This window comes from Neopsephotus bourkii, unplaced genomic scaffold (assembly GCF_033783945.1).
Source record: "Neopsephotus bourkii isolate Nb327-2 ecotype Australia unplaced genomic scaffold, CSIRO-AGI_Nbou_v1 NB_1508, whole genome shotgun sequence".
NCBI classification, from domain to species: Eukaryota; Metazoa; Chordata; class Aves; order Psittaciformes; family Psittacidae; genus Neopsephotus; species Neopsephotus bourkii.
The window spans coordinates 1,220,736-1,243,123 of NW_026901984.1; the positions used below are offsets into that span (position 1 = coordinate 1,220,736).

Below are 22,388 nucleotides of genomic sequence, written 5' to 3' on the forward strand. Positions count from 1 at the left end.
TACATAACTTTTATTTCCTTCAGCTTACTTGAATCAATACTGTTGGAAGTTACAGAGAGGCCACCGCTAACTAAAATTCTTTTCTAGTATCCTAATTTTGTAGTCTCACACCACACAACGATTATCGCCTGTAGATATGGTAGACCTTTACTCTTTCATCTCAAACCAAGGTCATAGCACACTTTCAGCTATTATGAACTAAGTGAAGAACAGTCATGGGTTTGCAGTGAATTAGGAAGTACTGCAGGATACATCATTGCTGTGTTGGAATCAGAGTAGCATCAGTTTGAATTTCTCCTGTGGCAGCAAGGATATTGTGCTGACAATATGAGCAGAGACCACCCTGTAAGTGTGCTTTGGCTTTGTGGTAGCATATTTCAGTGGCTGGAGGAGATTTAGTTTTCCAGCACTTCTTATTTGCAGTCAGGTGGAGAGATACCTTTCTGCAATGGAGTTGCTGCATCTGGCTTTGGAAAACAAACTATCTGTGGTACCTACGATGTTTGGCCCCATTTTAAGCTGTTCAATGCTTGTATTTCCTTTTGGGGAAAATGGGAAAATTTATTACATTTTCACTTAAAAGGTTGCACTTCCTTTATGTTTGTATGTTTTTATAAGAGTTTTAATTGAAGTGTGTGGCAGAAATTAGAGCGCAATTGAAACTATTGGTTTCAGAATGGAATGTATCTTGCTGCATGGGGTATAAGGTGATAAACCTTTGGTAGTGCTTGTGGTGGAGGTTCCAGGGGTGGCCTCTGTGGGAAGACATGAGGGGCTACTCTGGCAGCTGACTCCAGCCACCTCTGCAACAGACCTGCTGTAGGACACAGCTTAGCCCATCAGCTCTGAATGGGTACCACTGGGAAAAGTTATGTTAGAAAAAGTCAAGAGAGCGTGAGATTTGAGGGTGCAGCTGAGATACGACTTGTATTCTGAGAGTCATCTTAGCATGGGTGTCCTGTTTGGGAGGGCAGAGGAAAAGGGTGTGAATACCTGTTTCCCAAGAGAATTTTAATTAAATCTATTTTATCAAGAATGTATTGGCTTTGTTACTGTTCAGTGTTGTATTTCTTTGATGAAGACTAAGAACCACCTTGTATAGATTGTGAATAAAGCTAATTAGAAGTTTGGTGGTTTTTTTAATGCTTATTCTAGTAAGAGAGAGAATTAACTGTTTGAGTTATCACTCACCGTGCAAAAATCATAGCATTAGATGAGGGGATTGGTAAATGGATTCTGAATTTCAGTGTTTTCTGTGATATAGTATTATTTTAAATAAATCTTTAAGCCCAACAAGCACTAGCAAGGCAGCTTTTTATCAAGCTGTGGAATCAGCATGTAGATTAATTTGTTATCCCCATTTTTATCTATATCTAATTTAAAATGAGATTTTGACATTTGACATGTAACTGGGCCTTTTCGCTTGTACATATGTTGCCTCCACTTAGCAATTAACTGAAGAACTGAGCCAAACGACTTTCAGTTTGCAAGAAGACTTCACTGAGTACAGAGAGAAAGGTGTACGGAGTTACTTATGGTCTGAGCATGAAGAATTCGAGGCCTTCTGGCACAGTGCTTGAATGAGAAATATTATTGTCTTCTTTATGCCCCTTGGAAGCTTATTTACTTCTTTAGTATCCTCTGGCATTATGTCTTGTCCCCACATAATGCCCCTTTGAATTCTATGGACATCTGTATGGAGTCCCAACTTCACAGGACCTCAGGCAAGATTAATGCCTGCCAGTGTAATTTTTTAACTTCATATATTTTCTTGTGTTTCCCCAGTTTGGTGAGGGAAAAGGCTAGAAATCACTGTTGACATCTATAAAGTTCTGAGACTTGTGCACAAATGGAGTTATGCTAAGTACAAAATATTGTTATTAAATATTATGCATAACTTAGCTGTTATGCATAATTTTCATAACATGTGAGGTATTATGTGTGAAATTATATAGATTTAATTTACAAAGGGAAAGTGATAAGTAATGAGACATAGAAAGGACAAGTCAAAGTGAATGAGGTGAATAGGAGGATGGGAATTTGAGATGAATAGTTTATTGGAGATGTATAAATAGAGTATAATTACTTGAATTTATAATCCTATTTTACATGTTTAGGTGTATACTAATGTTTTTGGCTTTCAGAATGAGGCAGTGTAACAATGTTATACGTATAAGCAACTGAATCACACCAAACAGTATTGAAAGCTTGACTGGGAGAAATAACTGAATAACAGACCAGTGGGAGTAAGCTTCATGCTGTTAAAATGTGGATTTTTACAATATGTTGCTGCTGGGCTTGCCTGGCACTCAGACAACTTTGCAGATGTCAATTTACCTGTGTAATCATATGATAATTTAGTACAATTAGCTGTGAAATACTTCAGCATCTCCATACAGTTAGCTCATAATTATAAAGCAAATGTGGGCTTACCAACATGTGTCCTTGCCCTGTGGACATGTAGGGACTTTTATCTACTGTGTCATTATGTGGAAGGTGTTGAAACTCAGACCACTCAGTGGATAAAGAACTGGCTGGATGGCTGCACACAAAGAGTTGTGGTCAACGGCTCAATGTCCAGCTGGAGACCAGTAACGAGTGGTGTCCCTCAGAGATCAGTGTTGGGAAAGGTCTTGCTCAACATCTTTGTTGGTGACATGGACAGTGGGACTGAGTGTGCCCTCAGCAAGTTTGCTGATGACACCAAGACCAGGTTGGATGAAGCCTTGGGTGGCACGGTTTAGTGTGCAGTGTGCCTGCCCATGGCAGGGGGAACTAGATGATCTAAAGGTCCTTTCCAACCCTAACTGTTCTATCATTCTATGATGCTATGAAAGTAGAGATGCCACAGAAGTGTGTCTCAAAATACTGATAAAGGCAAAATAATATCTTGTGGAAAGGGGTGTGTGTGTGTGTGTGTGTGTGTGTGTGTGTGTGTGTGTGTGGAAGATGGGAATGGTCCGTATGTCTTCCTGTGCTATGGTAAATGAACAATGTCAGCTGATGGACCTGAACATCAATGTGAGCATTTTGCAAAGGATTTCTGCTAGTTGCTCACGCATCGTCAAAAAAACCATAGTTCTGACTGGCCTGAGGAAGGAGATAGAATACAGCAATAAGCACAGTGGATAAGCCAGAAAACAGTCTTAATTTCTAAAAGTATGAACACGGTTGCAGTGGGAATACTCTTTGTACCTTTCCTGATGCTACAGATCGAATTTTGGAGGAAGTGATGCAAATCATTTAAGTAGTAATCATCCTTGTTAAAGGATGTGAATGAGAGTAGGCTCACCTATTTTAGAAGGGATATTCATGAAAGGGGGTGCATTAAGGTTGTGTAGGACAGTGAAAAGGCAAATCCCATGCTGGAATAACATTCTGTTCTGGGTTGCTGATTAGAAGAGCTACTTGTCCAGCTGTAGCTAAAACAGCACAGTTTGTGAAGGTCAAGAGAAATTGGGAGAGTCTCAGAATTTTCAGAGGAATTCAGGTAAGAAATCACCTGCAGATTTGAATATGGTTTAATTTCTACCCCTTCAAAGTGGAAAGAGGACCCATGCTATCAACTGAAATGGATAAAAGGAATGGTGCATAGGCAGGTTAATCACTCTTAAAGCCTCTTTGGACTCCCTGAGAACAGAAAGTGAGAGACTGACTCCAATAATAAACAAGAAAAAGATGCTTTGTTGATGCTTTTTTAGTGAAATATCAAAGGAGGATGATGTTTACAATGTTAAAAGGAAATACTTCTCATGCTGTAATGCTTTAGGTAAATTTGCACAATCAGATTTGTTGATGTGGGCTGTTATTAAGTCCAAGAGTTAGAAGTTGGCAAGATTCAAATGAGGTCTTGAGAAATGTTTGTATAGGTAGGAGGCCAAAAAAAAAAAGAAAGGGGGGAGGGAGGCAGAGATTGGAGAAGAAGGGGAAATTAGGTATCAAAAGACAGAAGACAAAGCAAAGCAATATTTGGAAGCACAATTCAAGACCACTTTTAGATTTAGTACAGCTGTTTGTCAATAGTTTTTAAGCTAAATTGCTGTATTCTGAACAATGCAATATAATTAAGTCTACCCTGGTAGTAGAGCCAGCACCATTTGCATTTGACCCTGAGAGGCCTTGAGCTTAACCAAAGCAAATAACAAAGACATTAGCTCTGATACTGTGTAGATAGGATTGTTTTGACCTCTTTGGAACTGCACAAGAGTTCACTAAACACTCAAACATATGAGCCCATCATATACTTCATATGCAAATTATGGCTAACACTGCAAAAGAACTTGTACATAAAAATGCAGGGTTCAGGTCAGAGGGAGAGCTCCTACCACCAATGACACCCTGGGTGAAGAGGACCAACGAGACATTGCTGGATGAACGGGTAGTGATACTTTTCTCTCTCCTTCTCTCCTCTCTTTTTCATTGAGTATCTAAAAATGCATGGCACAGGACTTACTGGTCCAGTTAAAGGAATAATTGTTATTATATCTAAACCACATGCCTTGTATTTTGTAGTAATAAATCATAAAACAGTTTGGTTGGTGTCATTTCACCTTAATTCAGTACAAGGGTATCACGGACTTGGTGGTTGGTCCCAAGGAGAGGGAGATTAATTCTAAATGTCTCCTTTTGGGTCACAACCCCATGGAATAGCGCTCAGATCCTATCTGTGGAGAGAGAGGTTCACTTTCAAACCAGTGCTGTGGCTCTTTATACCTTGTGAGAAAAAACTAGAACTATTCATCTTGTTTTGACAGGTAAGAATGCTCTCACTTTCTTGATGTCCACCAGGGCACACTTAGGTACATGTATCTAGGAACTGTGTCCAGGATCAGTACGTATCAGCATGTTCCATTATGTTTTTAAATACTTCTAGGTTATACAGCAGTCACTCAGGCTAACTGATGGGCATCTCAGGCTTATGCACAAGGCCTAGTATGGCTAGCAAAGCTAGTTCAAAGTAGCTAACTTGTCAAATACATCTTCCACAAGTCCCCCAATAAGTTGCTCGTGTCTACATAATGTTTCTGTTTTGGAGTTAGCATTCTGATAGGAGTTTTCACTGATTTTAGCTATATAAGACTATAGATTTTGTGCTGCCTGGTAAGGTGTATGGATAAATAGGTTATGGAAGGTGAAAATGGCTGATGTTGACTGCTTCCACCAGGGGTTTTGTATTCAAATAGGTTATGCAATTGGGGTGTACCACTCAAATGTGGAGGTACCAAAATACAAATGAATGACAACTAAGTTGTTTTTCTTCCCATGTAGTCACTGGCAGTTTCTTTAATGGCATATATGCTGTTTCTTCTAACATCTAAATCAAATTCTCTCTTATTGTAGTGGGCTGACTGGAAGCAGTTTCCAACCACCATCTCTCAGACATGACTGGCAGGGAGATAATTTTCTCTCTAAGGGAAAATGGTTATGCTGGTGTTTCAGTGTTAACACATTCAGTAACTGCATTAGCAGAAGTATAGTTAGGCATAAAGCTCTGTTTGGATGAGGATCTTTTAAATTATTGACAAATCCATGAACAAAGGCCCCTAAATGATGTTTTGACATTTTCTGATACCTACAGTCCTTCATTGTTCCTTGTATTGTTCTTCTGTCTATAAAACAATAACTTTGGTGATTGCCAATGTGATGCATCTGGTCTTCACTCCAGATGGGAGAATATTTTACCTATGCAGAAGAGCTGTTTTACATGAAAGCGTATTTGATGATTTCAGTATTTGTATTAGAAATGAAGAGGGGTAAGATAAGAAGGAGGCAGTTAGAACAGTTTGACAAGTGGAAGAACAGTGACTGCTTCCAGTGAATCTAGCAGAGAGCATCTGGTAGACCCAGCTGGACTGCTGTGTTGTACTCAGGTGGAGTAGTTTATATTTTGGCATGATCTTCAGTGTTTATTCAGTATGTCATGTAATGGTTTGCTACAATTCCATTACTTATGTTTGTGTGCTGCACTTTTCATGCCATACAGACATTACACACTCCTTTAGTGCTAAGTTGGTGATTTCATATCAGTATGCAAATTGATCAGAAATTTGCAAAGGGTGGAGGAAAGTCGAGTCAACAGTATTCCAGAAAAAAATCTTTGAATTTTTTGAGGACAGGTTCTACACAGTTGAAAATACAACTTGGTTTTTGTTTGTTTCCATGATAATCTTAGATTCTGTAATAAGGCACAGAAGGTAGGAAGATTCTGTACAGATTTCAGAAGAAAATGTTCATCTGTACAATAAAGCTTATTTATAGGTAATGGTGCTTTGTATAATAAGATCACCTTCATAAATAAAACTTCTAAATGCTTATTTTGGAAGTTGTTCAACTCTGAAAGAAGTTTAACAGATATATTTGTTAATTAAAAGTAAGTTTTCAGAAGACCATGTATAGCAAGAATGAATGCATGTGTAATTCCCCACAAGGTATAAACAATAATATTTAAAGAAACTTCTCAGATAAAATGAAAAATAGAGAAATCTGTGCATTGCTATCCCAATTTGGATCCAGAATTATTATGGTCTATTTGTTGACTCTTCAGTATATTTGAATGATGTTTCATACTTGCAGTAGGAAAGCTGTTTGATTATGATTCCAGCCCTTTGCTGACTTGAAGGCTGTATAACATCTACAATTCTAGTTCACCTGGGCCTAAGTCTTCCAACTTGTTTTCAGAACGCTTTGTTGCTGCACTAAATTGGAAAGAGTTTGTACTTTAGCACATGACAGAAAAGACTGTGATTCCAGGGTATGCAAGGTGGGTTTTTTTCTGTACATCAGTTAAATATCTTAATAGTTTCTTTTTATCTGTCAGCAAATTATGCACAAAGGAAGCAATTTGCAATTAATTAGGAGGACCTGTACAGTATACTAAATATGAAAAATAAGGAAAGATTGGAAATAAGAAATTACCTTAATGTGCAACATTCTGCTTCTAGTTCTACAGCTGATATCCATCACTTGATAAAAGTCAAGATCAGCTTCTTCGAAGGTTTTATTCTGTAACTGACAGGTTTTGTCTTCAAATTGTTAATATATTTAATCTGTAATTTAAAAATTAAAAATGACTACAGCTCTAAGACCTACTTACATATGATTTATTTCCACTGTTGCCTTGTTCTCCATTGGAATTTTGCAACTCTATCCCAGTGTCTACTTTTCCTGCTCACATATTGAATGCCTATTGTGCTTCTAGTTGGCTGTTGATTGCCTATCCCTCTTCTTGGTTTGTCCTTGCCATAAACTCATTACTAACTTTTTAGTTGCTGGGTGCTATTTTCTTTGGTCATTGGGTTGTGTTAGTATAAGAATTTTCACAGATTCTCTTACCACTTCAGTCCTATTTCCTTTTGTTCTTTGTTGGTCCCCTAATGTGCAGTTTTGAATTTTTGCTTTAGGTCATTCAAGCTGGTGTGGTCTTTCCTCAGTTTAGGCTATTTTTCCGTTGAATATGTTTGTCACTTTTCTCACTTGATGTCTGGAGCACTCCTTTGACTCAAATTTTACTCATTCTGCACAGATTCCTGCAGGTTTCATTGTCTTATACTTCTTGTCTTCCATTTCCACTGTTTATTCTTTTTGTGATATTTAGTCAGTAACAATGCTCAGGTGTTAAAATAGCTTGACACTGAAATTCCACAAGTGTATCCCTAGGATACCTCATCTCAATGATGTGTCTCTGAATACCTCAATAATTAAGTGGCTTAAATAAATTAAATAAGTGCTATAGAAATAAAATTAGTTAGCTGAGAAGACATTTCCCCTTTTTGGTCTCATGTCTTTTGTTCAAAAGTATATTTCCTTTGGGAATTGTGTGGAGCGCCTATATTTTTCTCCTTCCTTTGCTGGTTGAGTAGTAGTGTATAGAATTGAAAAAGCCAGAACTGATTCTGGATGTCATTGTTTTCAGCATGGTCAAGAGGAGTCTTTGGTGTCATTGTTTTCTGCATGGTCAAGAGAAGTCTTTGCTATGCTTTCGTCACCTGCCACTGCAGTTTGCAATTACACGTTTTAAATATTCATCTGTCCATCCTCAATCTGTGTTTAGTTAAAGGTTCCTTCTATTGTTACTGTTTTGTTTGGTGTTTGACTATATCCTTCCTTTTGTATTCTCTGCACCTGTTCACCTCTCTGTCCTTTTTTAAGTCTGTAATTTTAGAAACTCCCTATTCTAAAGCAGACGATCTTAACAAAAGATAGAGCTTAGTAACTAGATGACCCTTTTGAATTTAATATCTGTGAATTATATACAAAATGTATTCAGGCAGGATGCCATTCTTTTTACTTGGGTATTTTTCATGTACATGTGGAGTTCCTTTCTGAAATGGTGTACGAGAGCAAAGCAAATGTTGGGAAGGTGAAGAGGCTCTGAACACAAATTCTAGCACCTTACAAATGGTGCTAAGGCCTAGCCAGTCTTGGACACAGGCCCAGAGTTGTTTGTCTGCTGTACTCGTAGCATAATAATAAAAGGGTAAAATCATAAAATGTCATGCTATTTTTGTTAAATGCCATAAACCAAGGCAGCATCTATCTGCCACATGTACTTTCCCAGTAACTGCATTTCATTACCAAACCCATGAGCAAGGTTGATACCTTTGCTAATATCAGTCATGATGAATACTGAGTTTCAGAACTCTGAAGCTGCAAAACCACTGAAGTCCATACAGTTGTCAGCTGCACAAGTAAATAGTGTCTTGCACCTGGAAGATTATCCCATCATGAGCACAGCATCAGACAGCTAAAAAAATGGGTTTTGGGAGATGTCAGATCTGGTTTTAGACAGCACAACTGTGAAACATTCACCAACTATGTCCAATAGTATAGAACACCAGCTTGGTTTTATTGTTTCTTTCCACCAGAGCTAGTGTTGTGTATCAAACTATTTCTTAGCTCTTTGTTTAATCATCTTTATTAACAAAAAACTCAAGCAGTTTTGCTGCATGGGTAATAAGAATATAAATTAAATTAATACAAATGCATTTAATTTGAGGAAATACAAAACTAGTATTTGATCAAATGGCAGCAGGTTTGCAGCATGTGAACTGAGCAGAAGCATTGACATGTTCCACTCTCTGCTGAGATCTATGCTCAATGTTTCAGGTATCACAGTATCACACTATGTTAGAGATTGGAAGGGACCTCAAAAGATCATCTAGTCCAATCCCCCTGCCGGAGCAGGAACACCTAGATAAGGTTACACAGGAACGTGTCCAGGCGGGTGTTGAATGTCTCCAAAGAAGGAGATTCCACAACCTCCCTGGGCAGCCTGTTCCAGTGTTCCGTCACCCTCACTGAGAAGAAGTTTCTTCTCAAGTTTAAGTGGAACCTCTTGTGTTCCAGTTTGTACCCATTGCCCCTTGTCCTTTCATTGTTTGCCACTGAGAAGAGCCTGGCTCCATCCTTGTGACACTCCCCCTTTATATATTTATATACACTAATAAGGTCACCCCTCAGTCTCCTCTTCTCCAAACTATAGAGACCCAGCTCCCTCAGTCTTTCCTCATAAGGGAGATGTTCCACTCCCTTAATCATCTTAGTTGCCCTGCACTGGACTCTCTCCAGCAGGTCCCTGTCCTTCTTAAACTGAGGGGCCCAGAATTGGACACAATATTCCAGATGAGGTCTTCAGGTAACACTACACCATTTAATTGTGACTCTTCAGACATATTGGGTTCTAAAAGCTCAAAACCCAACTGCAGTATGGAAGAAAAATTGTCACTTGTGTTCTGTCTCTTTGGAAACATCTGAGGCTGTTGCTGGGCTGCAGTGGGATTCCATAGAGAGATACTCAAGGTATGTCCATCCCATCAGGTGTTCTAGTACACAAAGCCATGCCGTCCCAGCTGCAGCTCTGTAGCCATATTGGTGTAACACCAAATCCAAGACAATAATCCTGAGGGTGTCATTAGCTGAAGTGCGGTGTGGTAGAGGCAGAGCTATACTGCTCCTGGGTCTGGAGTTACTGTGATTTTTCCCTCCTTTTTTTTTTTTTTTTTTTTTTTTCTGCCTTCAGCAATCAATAAACTTGTCCCCTTTCTTTCTTGCTTAAAGGTAAAACTTTGGTTAGTTGGCCTGTCACGTTTCTTAGTGAGAGCTTTATATTCATACCTGAAGGTGGAGCTCCAAGCTCATCTTCTACTAAGCTGCACTAGTGTTACAGAGCAAGGAAAACCTTAAAAGACCACTTCTAAATACAATATCCAAATTGTAAAATTTTACAGAAGAAGATGTTTAAAGTTTTATAACAGAATGTTTTCAGTTTTCAAAATAATGAGAACTGATAGCAGTTTTATGGTTAAAAAAACATGTTCTTTGCTACCTTTGGTTGCTCAATCATCTCAGTGGAAGCAGTTTCTTCCCGTTCAGGTACCTTATTTTGCCTTATAAAATTTTAAGTCTTACTCAGGAAAAGGTAATAAGGTATATTTTTTCTTCGTTTTAATGTTTGCTCTATTATGAATGTTTAGTGTATTAAACATGAAGCTATAACTTGCTTCCTGATTAAAGGATGTGTCTTGAAATACATTTTTGCCTATGAAACTGATCTGATTTTCTGCTGTGAAATATTATAGATGCAGTAGACATCAAAGCCTGGATCACCTCTTTGCATTATATACATCCATCATTCAGCAGGAAGTAATTTCAGAATTCCCACTGTCCCAGTGAGCAGTGTGAACTAGCTCAGGTTTAATGGAGGGATATGGATTCTGTTATGAGAAGAACTAGTGCAACCACTGAATGAATGTTGTTAGTAATTGTTATGATTAGTTTAATTATTTCTTTCTGTGAGGGCTGAGAGAGCTGAATTTGGGTCATAATGTGGGAGTTTTCAGATGTTGTCACCTGTTGCAAGTATTCACTGAACATTTCCAGTTGCCTTTATTTTTTGTTATTGTTTAATCAGAAGAAATAAAAAGAAATACCTGTTTTTAATAGATGTTGCTGGAAGAACTTTAATTTTGCCTTGGTTTATTTTCTAGTGAGATTTTTTCCATTCAAATATAAAGACACGAATGCTGCAGTTGAAAGGAATCCTCTCTCTATACTGACTTCATCCATTCTTCTCCAGGAGAGTAATGGTGAAAATCAGATCTTGGTGTGCTTGGAAGAATGGAGGTGAGTAAATCACTGCTATTCATGAAGAACACCCTATGCATAGCCTTGGCAGTGCAGGTCCTGGTCAGAAAGATGCATTATTGGCTCCTTCAATGTTAATTCAATCTATTTATGTGTTATACTATAAACCAAAACAGTTTCTTCTGGGACAAGTGGATTTTTAAGAACAGACAGAGGATGCATTTTGAATTAATCAGGTTTCTTTGTGCAGTGCCTTTAATATAGTATGTTGATATTGCCCACTGACTGAATTATGCTGTCAAAAAATATGCATTCTTCTCAGGGTCTGGTTTAGTTACAGAAATGTCCTTGTATTAAATGGTACTACATTTATCTGGTTTAAGGACCACTTTTGTGTCCAGAATAAAAATTTATTGGAAGAAAATGAAGCTGTCCACTAGGCTTAGCTGCGTAGCAAGGAAAGGTTAACTTGAAAATAAGAGAAAAATAGATATAGTCAAAGTGGTAACTGAGAGAGGTAGAATAAAGGCCTGAATAGTTGCAAATGAAAGGAGAAGTGGAAAAAGGCTTAAAAATCCATTAGAACTAGGAAAGAATGTTTGTCATATTTTGCAGCACCAAATTATATTGGCAAATAAAGTAGGTTTTGTTATGTGATGTGCATGTAATGTGATCATTAGGCATTTGGACAATAAACAGTAAGAATGCTGGGAGCCATTAGTACTGACAATCTTAGTAGATTTTTTTTTTCTCTCTTTATTTAAAGTATTAAGCATTCTGATGATAACTGTTAACTGCTGCCTATGAGCCATTTATATTTATTGAGACAATGAGATTGTTCAAAGTCAGTGAAATGGTTTTCCTCAATTAGGACAGAATAAAATGGCTGGAATAAAAAAACCTGACCTCACAACTACACTTGTTCTGTCATGTGTCTTGTCTCTATATATGAGCTAAAGGTTTAAAGTTTAATCAAAACCCTCTGTGATAAGGTCCAACCCCTACTTGTGGATCAGGGGTCTTTAATAAACTTTCCCAAGTGTCTGCATCTGTTGTGAAGTCAAGCAAAAAACTACAGGGTTTTTTTTCAGAAACTTGAGGTTGCCTGGAGATATTGCAGAGACTACATATAACAAAATACGAGGGAAGGTAAAGAGCTTAAAATGGTAAGAGACTGGAAATTGAGGAGCTGACTTTTCAAGCAGACGAAAGGTGGGTAGGATGTTGTCAGAAGACACAAAAAAATCCCACTACCCTCTGGCATTAGTTTTATTTACAGTAGTTGTTCCAGTCTTTTGAACATCAGAAATAGAGCCTACCACACTGCTAGAAAGATGAAAAAGAGCTCTTGCTGTTTAAAGTTTTGAAGGGCACTAAGATTTCCTGAATGTCCATATGCATAAATTGACAGTGTAGTGAAACAAACTTAGATTCTTAGAACATGCACACAAAAAGTGCTTCTTCTGAAATTAGTGGCCAGTCTGGTTTTGAAAACAGGAGAGAAAATCTGGAATAATAAGAGTATGAGGGAATGGCTTCTCCCAACTAATCAGTGACAGCTTAATCACACAGCTGGAATGTGATGTAAAGTTTGTTTTCACAGGTATGTGGACTTGTTACTGACATGGCTTTGACATTAAAGAAAAAACAAATGGCACCCTGGTGCCAGTATTTTATTTTTTTCTTACTTTTTTTTAATATGGTTTGTATACATAAAGTGCACAGGAATGTGTATTTTACGTTGAATTGACATAGACAAAAATTTTCTGTGTCCACCCAAGGCTGTAATTGTAGGGAAGATTTTTGCCAAAGCAGTTTTGGTACTAGCATGGAGACTAGGAGTTAAAACTTGTCATCTCAGCTCTGTTTTCTTTCTTTCTTACCCTGTGTTTTGTCTTTAAGGACTTCTCTTTTACCATGCTTCACTTCAGTAGGACATAAAAATCAAGGCTTCTTGTATTTCTAGGAAGAAGATCCGGTATTTTCCCTTTTGCCACCTCTGGACCACAGGTTAGATGATTCCATCTTCGCTTTCCTCTGGTCTAAATTTCAGGTTGCAAAGCCTTGTGATTGTTGTCAAAACGATGCTGTCCTCTAGACACAAGATTCACCTAGTCCATCTACCCAACTAAATTCTTAATTTTGGACTATAACTTACATCAAAGGTATGGATATTAGGGGTTTGTGACCTGTGTTAAAATCCTAGAGACTGGTTAGGTCTGTTCTAATCTTTTAATGTTCTCTTATAGCTTTTCAAAGGGGCTGGGACAGGCAAATATATCACGCCGGTGTGCTTCATGCTGATAATGCCTGGAAGCAAATGTATGCTCTGGGTGCAAAGCCATGTCAAATCTGTCTTACGGGGCTGATGCTAGACTGTTAAAATGTCAATTTTACTCTTCCCCTGCAGAATAGATGTTTCTGAGGCACTTTTTGGAATGGATGTATTGATATATGGGTAGCTTCTGGGAAAGAGCAGAAACTCCAGAACTGCCATCAAATCAAAAGAGTTAAAAAAAAAAAAGAAAAAAAAAAAGTGTGGAGATCCTGAAAGCTAAGCCTACAAACCAGATGGGTGAGGGTGGGTGTGGGGCAGGGAGAAGAAGGAGGAGATGAGGAAGTGATTTATTAAAAACATATTGGAGATTTTTTTTTTTTCCCTCTCAAATAGATGTTCCCTTAGTTTCAGAGTGTGTGATATGGAGTATCTGAGTGGTTATAGGAATTTACATTCTGAATGTTTTTCCCCAAAAGAAGTTATAAACCCCAGGGTTACACTGTGTAGTCAGTTTGTCTCTTTCAGTTACTTTTTTGACCAAATTGAAATACGTGACATGATGGTGGTATTCCGCAGATTTACTGTATGTGCAAGCTTAAAGTGTGTGACTTCAACTGCATAGTATTGATCATGATGTAGAAAAGAAATTGAATGTTTTTTCTTAAATCTTGATCTGTAATTATTGAGTATTGTAGATTATCTGTACTGCTTTTTGAGAAGGTGAAATTCTGTTACTAGCTTGATGTATTCTGAATTGAACACTTAACTATGGTTATTGTTTGTGTCCATTTACATTGTGGTACAATTCCCTGTATGCTTTTTTTTTTTTTTTTTTTTTAATTTAATGTGCTTGGCCTGTAGCAATGCCATGTGGAATAAAAGTCACCATGATAACAACCAAACAATTAAGAATCTATTCCAAAGTCTGTAGAAGTCACCCAAATGATTCCCAGTCAGGACAGCTGGCATTGCATTATGCACCACCAAAATGAATACCTGTTGAAATAATTTCCCTTCAGAAGCCCTTATTCTATGATATGAAGTTATAATAATTTACAAAATCCTAGAATATGTGCAGTTCCTTTGGGTAAGTTTATGAACTAGTCTTTAAAATTTGATAGCAAAGAGATAAGTTATGCATCATTCATCTCTACAGTCTGCAAAACAGTCACTGCTGGGACCCCTTTTGCAGGAGCTGAACCCTATGAAATTCTGTGAAATTTTTCCATTTGTTGTATGCTTAATGAAAGACGACAGTAATTTTTGCTGATATCTTCCTGTTAAAACTTTTAGCCACAGACCATTGTTTTCTAATGACAAAAATAATTAACACTAAGACATGTTAATGGCTATGTTATCAGGTAATGGTGTCTTCATTAATGCATGGCTCTGATCTCTGCAATAACTATGTCAGTAGCTGCTGGTGGAAGGAATACTTAGGGAGGAGGGAATGCTTTGATATACGGATTGTCCAAATTCATTAACTGCATAAAACTCAATCGTGTCTACTTGATGGTGAGGTTACAACACAGGGCTTTAAAGGCCAGGCCTGAATTCCCATGAATTTACAGTAGAAACTCTCAGTCACATCTGTTTCAGTTTTCTATGTATATAGATTTTTTTTAATTCAAATGTCATAGAGCTGATCTATGGGGGTTTGTTTGAATATCTAGGGGGGTTATAGAGACTAATGTGCTAGAGTAAATTCTGTGTTTGGATTCTGAATTGAATTTTGTGTCAGCACCTTGTCTCGGCAGTGGCCTGAATCAGACTGCTAGATACTGGGCCCTAGAGATGAGCAGAAAGAATTATATCTAATCTGGTTGTGAATTCCAAATGGCAGAGGAATGACCTTTTTTTTTTTTTTTTTTTTTTTATAAAATGTAATTTTCCAGAATTGTCGTGGAGAGTGGGATGTAGAACTTAAAGGGATTTAGAGAAACTACTAAAGTTGTCAATGTACTAGTGGCTTTTAACAAGTTGATGTTGTTTATGACCTTTTGAACTCTATACATGTGTATGTATATAGTATATAGGTATGTATATAAGTATGTTTCTTCTAAAGAGAAGAAATGTTTTTGTGAAGCTACTTCTGGCTGGGAAAGCAACAGTATCTTATAAATCAAAGTACAAATAAGCCATACAAATCATATGCTATTAATTCTGTAGTTGACAGAGAGATACAAACCAGGGGAATCCTCATGTAACTAGTTTTGCTATTCTTCGTTTAGATCAATTTTTTGGTTGAGGGTCCTTATGTAGTTTTGCTCCTTTGCCTGTTTAACTTCCAGCTTTTGGCCATTCTCCTGTAAACTCTAGTTGTAATTTAAGCACTAAAATAAGAAGGAATTTTTGCTTGCCTTTGTATTACGCTTATGTATTAGGTATTTACTAAGCTGGAGCTGCATGACAGAATTTGCATAACTTTTCTTTAGCTGTAGGTATTTGTTTTCTAAATGAAATAGTCACAGTTTGCTACTTATAAATAACCACATTTCTGTTTCTGATGCTTAAACTGCATAAGTTTCCATAGTAAATACCTTTTTGATTGCAGTGTGAAGAATGTGTACAGGTGTCCAATAACTGTACTTTTGAGCATTTAATCAGAGATATGATATTCTAAAGCAGTGGCTTAAGGTGAAAGCAACAGTCCTTTCGGTTGGGGTTGGGTTTTTATGTCAATATGCAGCCTCCCTGCCTTAAGTAAAGAATTAGTGAGGTACTGAAGTATTCCGTCCTTTCACCCACTTTGCCTAAATATTTTCCCCAAGCTCTGAAGAAAACCCAACCTGAAAGCCTAGCATCCAAGACTAAAAAGTAGAAGCAGTTTGAAAGGAAACATATATAGGTGTGAAGGGTTTTTTTGCATATTTTTTTTCTGGCAGTAACATCTGTCTTGGCTAGTTTCCCTCTAGTTTTACAGAAAACCATAGTGGTCTGTCATTGGTTTTGTTCGTGAAAGTGGGTGCTACTGCTTACTCCTGTGATTTCTAGACTGAGGTTTTTCTCTCATATTGTCAAGTGAAGTGTACATCACTTTAAAAACTACTGTAATCTTCAATGTAAATCTACTGCTGCTTTTAAAGGATCAGGGTATTCTAACACTACCCACCTGTGGATACCTATAAAAAATATTTATGGATTTGTAGAAAACTATCACTAACTCTTGAATACGCTAGTCTTCTGTTCAGAAATTTTGACTTATGAATGGTTCTGAAAATGTAAACCAGTGTTTTAGTACTGATAATTATTAGTATTGCCACCTGGCTGCAATAGAGCGCTCAATTTCTGAAAAATGAAGGAAACTTCTGTTGTTTCTCTTTCATGGCAACATCACCACTTCAGTATTTCTCTAATGAAATAAAAAATATGCCCTTATATCTCAGCTATCCTGTGTCTGGTGATAAGGAAATGAAATCCTGTGTTTTCTTTCTTGTATCTTGTACAGATGCTATTTCCAGAGGTAGCTTTTGCACCATTTCAGTTCTTCATACTTCAAAGTATCACTTGTACTTGACGAAGTAAACAAGTAAAGTAAATTAGGAAATTAATATTTCTGATAACTTAAATAATTCACCGGGAAAATAATAGAGGCTGATGGCTACAGCAATGTTATACTGGTTAGGGTGACTATTTTCTTGATTTGTTAACTTTCCTTCCTCTAACAATTAATGATACCTTGGCCACTGTAGAGATAGTGTGACCTCCTGAGGCATTCCATCTTAAGACAAACTATGAAGTCAGTTCCACTGGAACTTAGAAATTCCTGTTTTACAATTCTCTTTGTGGCTTATAAGTAGTATGAGGATAAGAATAAATGAAAGTGTATAGCAGAGAAAGTGATTAAGACAAGTTGTAAGTCATGTCTGTTAATGCACTGTGGAAAGAGTGAGAATAGCCATAAAGATGAAAGTCAGTAAAGAAGAAACCCAGTCTGGAGGAGAAATTATGGCAGGCTTGTGCTTTAGTAATTGTGAAGCACCTCTTGCATTTTGTGGACTTCCTTACAAATATTGTTCTACTGAGTGAAAGTTTCTTGTAAAAAGGGTTTGTTTCCACTTTGTTCACTCATAAGCTTCAAACTATATGAAGCTGAGAATCGGGATTTAAAACCATGTGAAGCTCACTGAAGGAGATGTTTTCATGTAGTCTGTTGAGAATTCTTTCATCAGTTTTATGATGTTATAAGCTTATAAAAGAGATTTCTTTATGGCTTGTTGACTAATTCACAGTTGAGAGAGAGTCCTTAAAACACAGTTTCTGGGATCATTAGATCATTTCTGGACTATACTTTTGTTCATTGGAATCAGTGGGAGAAATCATGCTGTTCCATGCAACATTAACAATCCACTGGAAAACAGTTTTGAAATGTAAAGTGACTGTGGTTTAAAATACCAGAGACAATCTGCACTATGTATTCAGCACATAAATTATTCTCCCTGTCCAGGAAAACTATAATGATTTGTGAAAAAAAGAAAAGTGATAAAGAAAAAGTAGTTTGGGGAAAATTGGGAGAGTAACTCAACAACTAAAAAGTGTAAATACGTTGAATGATTCGCCATAAGCTCCTGATTGCAGTATAGAGTTTTTTAGACCTTTGTTTGACTGTCAAACAAAGAAAAGTTCTGTCATTTTTGTCCTTCGAAAGATTTTTACCTTTAGAGAGGAACAAAGCACATTGTACAACACAATCATGTATTTGTGGCTATGGAAGCATATGCTAGCCCCATTCGTTTTGCAATTTTACTGTGAATTGCCATTTTCTTCTGGTGAATGACTTGTCTTCATATGCAATATGACACTAATCTTGTTTGATGTTAGTTAGAAGAGAAACCAAAGAAAGTGGCTCCTATTTCAGCCAATATTTTCCATGTATTTAGAGAATTTAAATATCAGAGATTAATTTCATAGTCTAAGATCTAATTTTGTAGTTTGCTCTTTCGATTGTGTAGCTGGTGATTGGAGCAATGTGGTGGTGTTTGTGGTGTCTTATTAGATGACTTCAGATTTCTGAATGTCAGGAATGCCGGAGAAGAGCCATGAAAATTGTAACTCTGAAGAGAGTACAGGGTGATTTATTTTTTTCCCAAGTAAACTCTAAATTTTTAAATAACTCTGAGTCTTCTCCCACTTTTTGAAGCAGCAGAAGTATATCGAGCAATGCCTATGGAGAGATACAGGCAAAATGGATAGAGGCTGTTTTGCAGGCTTCACGCTTCATTCTCTGTGGTCAGTATGCACAAAATAACAACAGGATGCATGAGCATCCTCACACACTTGATTGCTGAGGTAATGGCAATGTTCTTGTCATCTTGAATAAAGGCACATTAATGGAGAGAGATACTGATAGAAAACCAAAACATTTGCTTTAATACCTGCTTGCAGGCACCATGACACTTATTGCCCATCATACTTGCCACTGCTACTGCTGGAGCTGCTGGATGTATCCCTGGGCCAGGGACTGTATCACCGCTTGATCCTTATTGCTGAGCCAATGTCAGTGCCAGTGACAGATGGCAGGGACTTATACTCCATTCCTGTGATAAAGATAGATAAGTGTCTGAATGAACCTTCAAGGCAAGTTGATAATGTACAGAAAAAGCAAGTTAGTAATTGAGGGTCTGGAAATCAAGAGGAGAAACATGACAGTCTTGAGATGAGAAACTCTTGTATTAGCAGATAAATACTTGCAGCTAATGCTCTGGTGGACAACATGATGGGAAGACTACATGATGGCTTTCTCTGCGTGCAATTTCTGTGTTTACCAGGTTGCATTTATGCTTCACAGTTGAACCACATGTAACACTCTAGTGCTTTTGTTAGTCTATCATGTAGGGAGTCACTGGAGATTTATTTTTATTTGCACCCTGACATTTAAATATTTTTAGATGTCTTTTCAAACCTTTTCCTGGTTTCCAAATGCTCAATACTGTTGATTTCAGTATGTATAAGCAACTATACAGTTGTATTTGCTGGTTTTGCTGACACTTTAGAAAACATATTTTTTCTTTACTGCTTTATACTAAAAGATTATTAATACTTCATTCATCAACTGTTCTGTGTGTGATTGCTCCTGAAGAGCCCTCAAAATCTGGCTTTTTGCTACTTATTTTCATTAGTGCTTAATTAACAGAGGAGATGAAAATTAAAATCTTCAGCCCACTCAAGGATGAGAAAATGCTTTTTAGAAGAGGCATTCAGAACGTGGTCTGTATTTTGCCGAGTTGCAAAAATTTATACCAACATTTTCTGTATAGATTAGAAATACCACTGCTTCGTGTCAAGAAGAAAATTTGGGCCATCATTTTAATTTGTAATCTATAACTTTGCTGGATTCAGAAACAATAGTAAATGCCTGAGAAAACTGTTAGTAGGTTTGGAAGTAAGGATTGGCAAGTTAAAATTACCTTCCCTCTGTGCCCAGTCTTCTCAGTTAATATATTACTGCGTCTACTCAGTGTAACATAGAATCATAGAATAGTTAGCGTTGGAAAGGACCTTAAGATCATCAAGTTCCAACTCCTCTGCCATGGGCAGGGACACCTCGCTCTAAACCATATCACACAAGGCCTTGTCCAACCTAGCCTTGAGCACTGCCAGGGACAGAGCATTCACAGCCTCCCTGGGCAACCCATTCCAGTGCCTCACCACCCTAACAGGAAAGAATTTCCTCCTTATATTCAATCTAAACTTCCCCTGTTTAAGTTTTAACCCATTACCCCTTGTCCTATCACTACAGTCCCTAATGACGAGTCCCTCCCCAGCATCCCTATAGGCCCCCTTCAGATACTGGAAGGCTGCTAGGAGGTCTCCATGCAGCCTTCTCTTCTCCAGGCTGAACAGCCCCAACTTTCTCAGCCGATCTTCATATGGGAGTGCTCCAGTCCCCGGACCATTCTCGTGGCCCTCCTCTGGACTTGTTCCAACTGATCCATGTCCTTTTTATGTTGAGGACACCAGAACTGCACACAATACTCCAAGTGAGGTCTCATGAGTGCAGAGTAGAGGGGCAGGATCACCTCCTTTGACCTGCTGGTCATGCTCCTTTTGATGCAGCCCAGGATACGGTTGGCTTTCTGGGTTGCAAGCACAAACTGAAGCTGGCTCATGTTCATTTTCTCATAGACCAGCAGCCCCAAGTCCTTCTCTGCAGGGCTGCTCTGAATCTCTTCTCTGCTCAGCCTGTAGCTGTGCCTGGGATTGCTCCGACGCAGGTGTAGGACCTTGCACTTGGCATGGTTAAATTTCATGAGGTTGGAATCAGCCCACCTCACAAGTGTGTCAAGGTCCCTCTGGATGGCATTCCTTCCCTCCAGCATATCAACCAAACCACACAGCTTGGTGTCATCGGCAAACTTGCTGAGGGCGCACTCAATCCAACTGTCGATGTCACTGACAATGATGTTGAACAAGACCAGTCCCAGCATCGATCCCTGAAGGACACCATTCGTTACTGGTCTCCAGCTGGACATTGAGCCATTGACTGTAACTCTTTGTGTGCGGCCATCCAGCCAGTTCTTTATCCACTGAGTGGTCCATTCATCAAATTGATGTCTCTCCAATTTAGAGACAAGGATGTTGTGTGGGGCAGTGTCGAACGCTTTACACAAATCCAGGTAGATGATATCAACTTCTCTACCCCTCTCCATCAGTTCTGTAGCACCATCATAGAAGGCCACCAAATTGGTCAGGCAGGATTTCCCCTTAGTGAAGCCATGCTGTCTGTCACCAAGCACCTTGTTGATTTACATGTGCCTTAGCATGTCTTCCAGGAGAATCTGCTCCAAGATTTTGCCAGGCACAGAGGTGAGACTGACAGGTCTGTAATTCCCCGGGTTATCCATTTTCCCCTTCTTGAAAATGCGGTTTATATTTCCCTTTTTCCAGTCATCAGGAACTTCACTTGACTGCCATGATATTTCAAATATGATGGCCAGCGGCTCAGAGCTTCCTTTGCCAGCTCCTTAAGGACCTGCGGATGGATTTCATCAGGTCCCATGGACTTGTGCACGTTCAGATTTTTAAGATGATCTCAAACCAGTTCCTCTCCTACGGTGGACCCAAGGTCTTCATTCTCACAGTCCCTGCATCTGCCTTCCAAGACTTGGGTGGTGTGGTCAGAGCCTTTGCCAGAGAAGACCGAGGCAAAGAAGTCACTCAGAACCTCAGCCTTCTCCAAATCCTGTGTAGCTAGTTCACCTGAGAGCTTCCTGAGGGGGCCTACGTTCTCCCTAATCTGTTTTTTATTTGCTATGTACCTGTAGAATCCCTTCCTGTTACCCTTAATATCCCTAGCCAAGTTTAATTCTAACTGGGCCTTAGCTTTCCTAACCTGGTCCCTAACTTCCTGACAATATCCCTGTACTCTTCCCAGGCCGCATGTCCTTGTTTCCACTTTCCATAAGCCTCTTTTTTCATTTGAATTTTCCTCAGCAGGTCCTTATCCATCCAAGGAGGTCTCCTGGCCTTCCTGCTGCACTTCCTTCTAGTTGGGATGCAACACTCCTGAGCTTGTAGCAGGTGATCCTTGAAGACCAATTCAATGTTATAAATAGGGTTCAAGTACTTGTGGTACAAAAGAAGCTTGTGAGCAAAGCAATTTCCTGAGCTTCTTGCTTTGTTAGTTTGTTTGTTGAGAGAGCTAGGCTTTTGTAACAAAAGCACTGGGCTTAAATAACTGGCATCATATCATAGTTACCTTTATTTGTCTTAACTTTAATTAACACCTCAGGGTTTGACACCTCCTCTGATTTCCTATAATAGAACTAAAGGAATTTAGGGAAAAAATAAGGACTTAAGATAAATGTCCTTCCTATAGGGGAATTGGCTGTCACACATTTAATGATTTAAAAGGATCAGAATTTGGTATCTTACTTCAGTATTGTTGATTATTTTAGTGCCAAATTGATCCAAATTTAATGCCAAATTGATCTAAATTTAGTCAGTAATACTGAAAATGTAAATCGTTGCTGTGCTTATCCAGCTAAGTGACTAGACATCATGGTATTAGTTGCTTGCAAAAGAAACA

General features: G+C 38.3%; 1 long non-coding RNA gene across 2 annotated transcripts in view; it reads left to right on the forward strand.

The window, feature by feature from the left end:
- The window catches only part of LOC133221027 (uncharacterized), a 103,024-nt gene that overhangs the window by 75,423 nt on the left and 5,213 nt on the right, over positions 1-22,388 (forward strand). The window contains exons 1-2 of one of the 2 annotated variants that reach the window (XR_009727862.1): positions 9,743-9,798; positions 10,986-11,125. This is a non-coding gene — a long non-coding RNA (uncharacterized LOC133221027). Of the gene's footprint in view, positions 1-9,742; positions 9,799-10,985; positions 11,126-22,388 lie in introns of those variants that run through there. The other variant, XR_009727861.1, reaches the window with a different exon arrangement.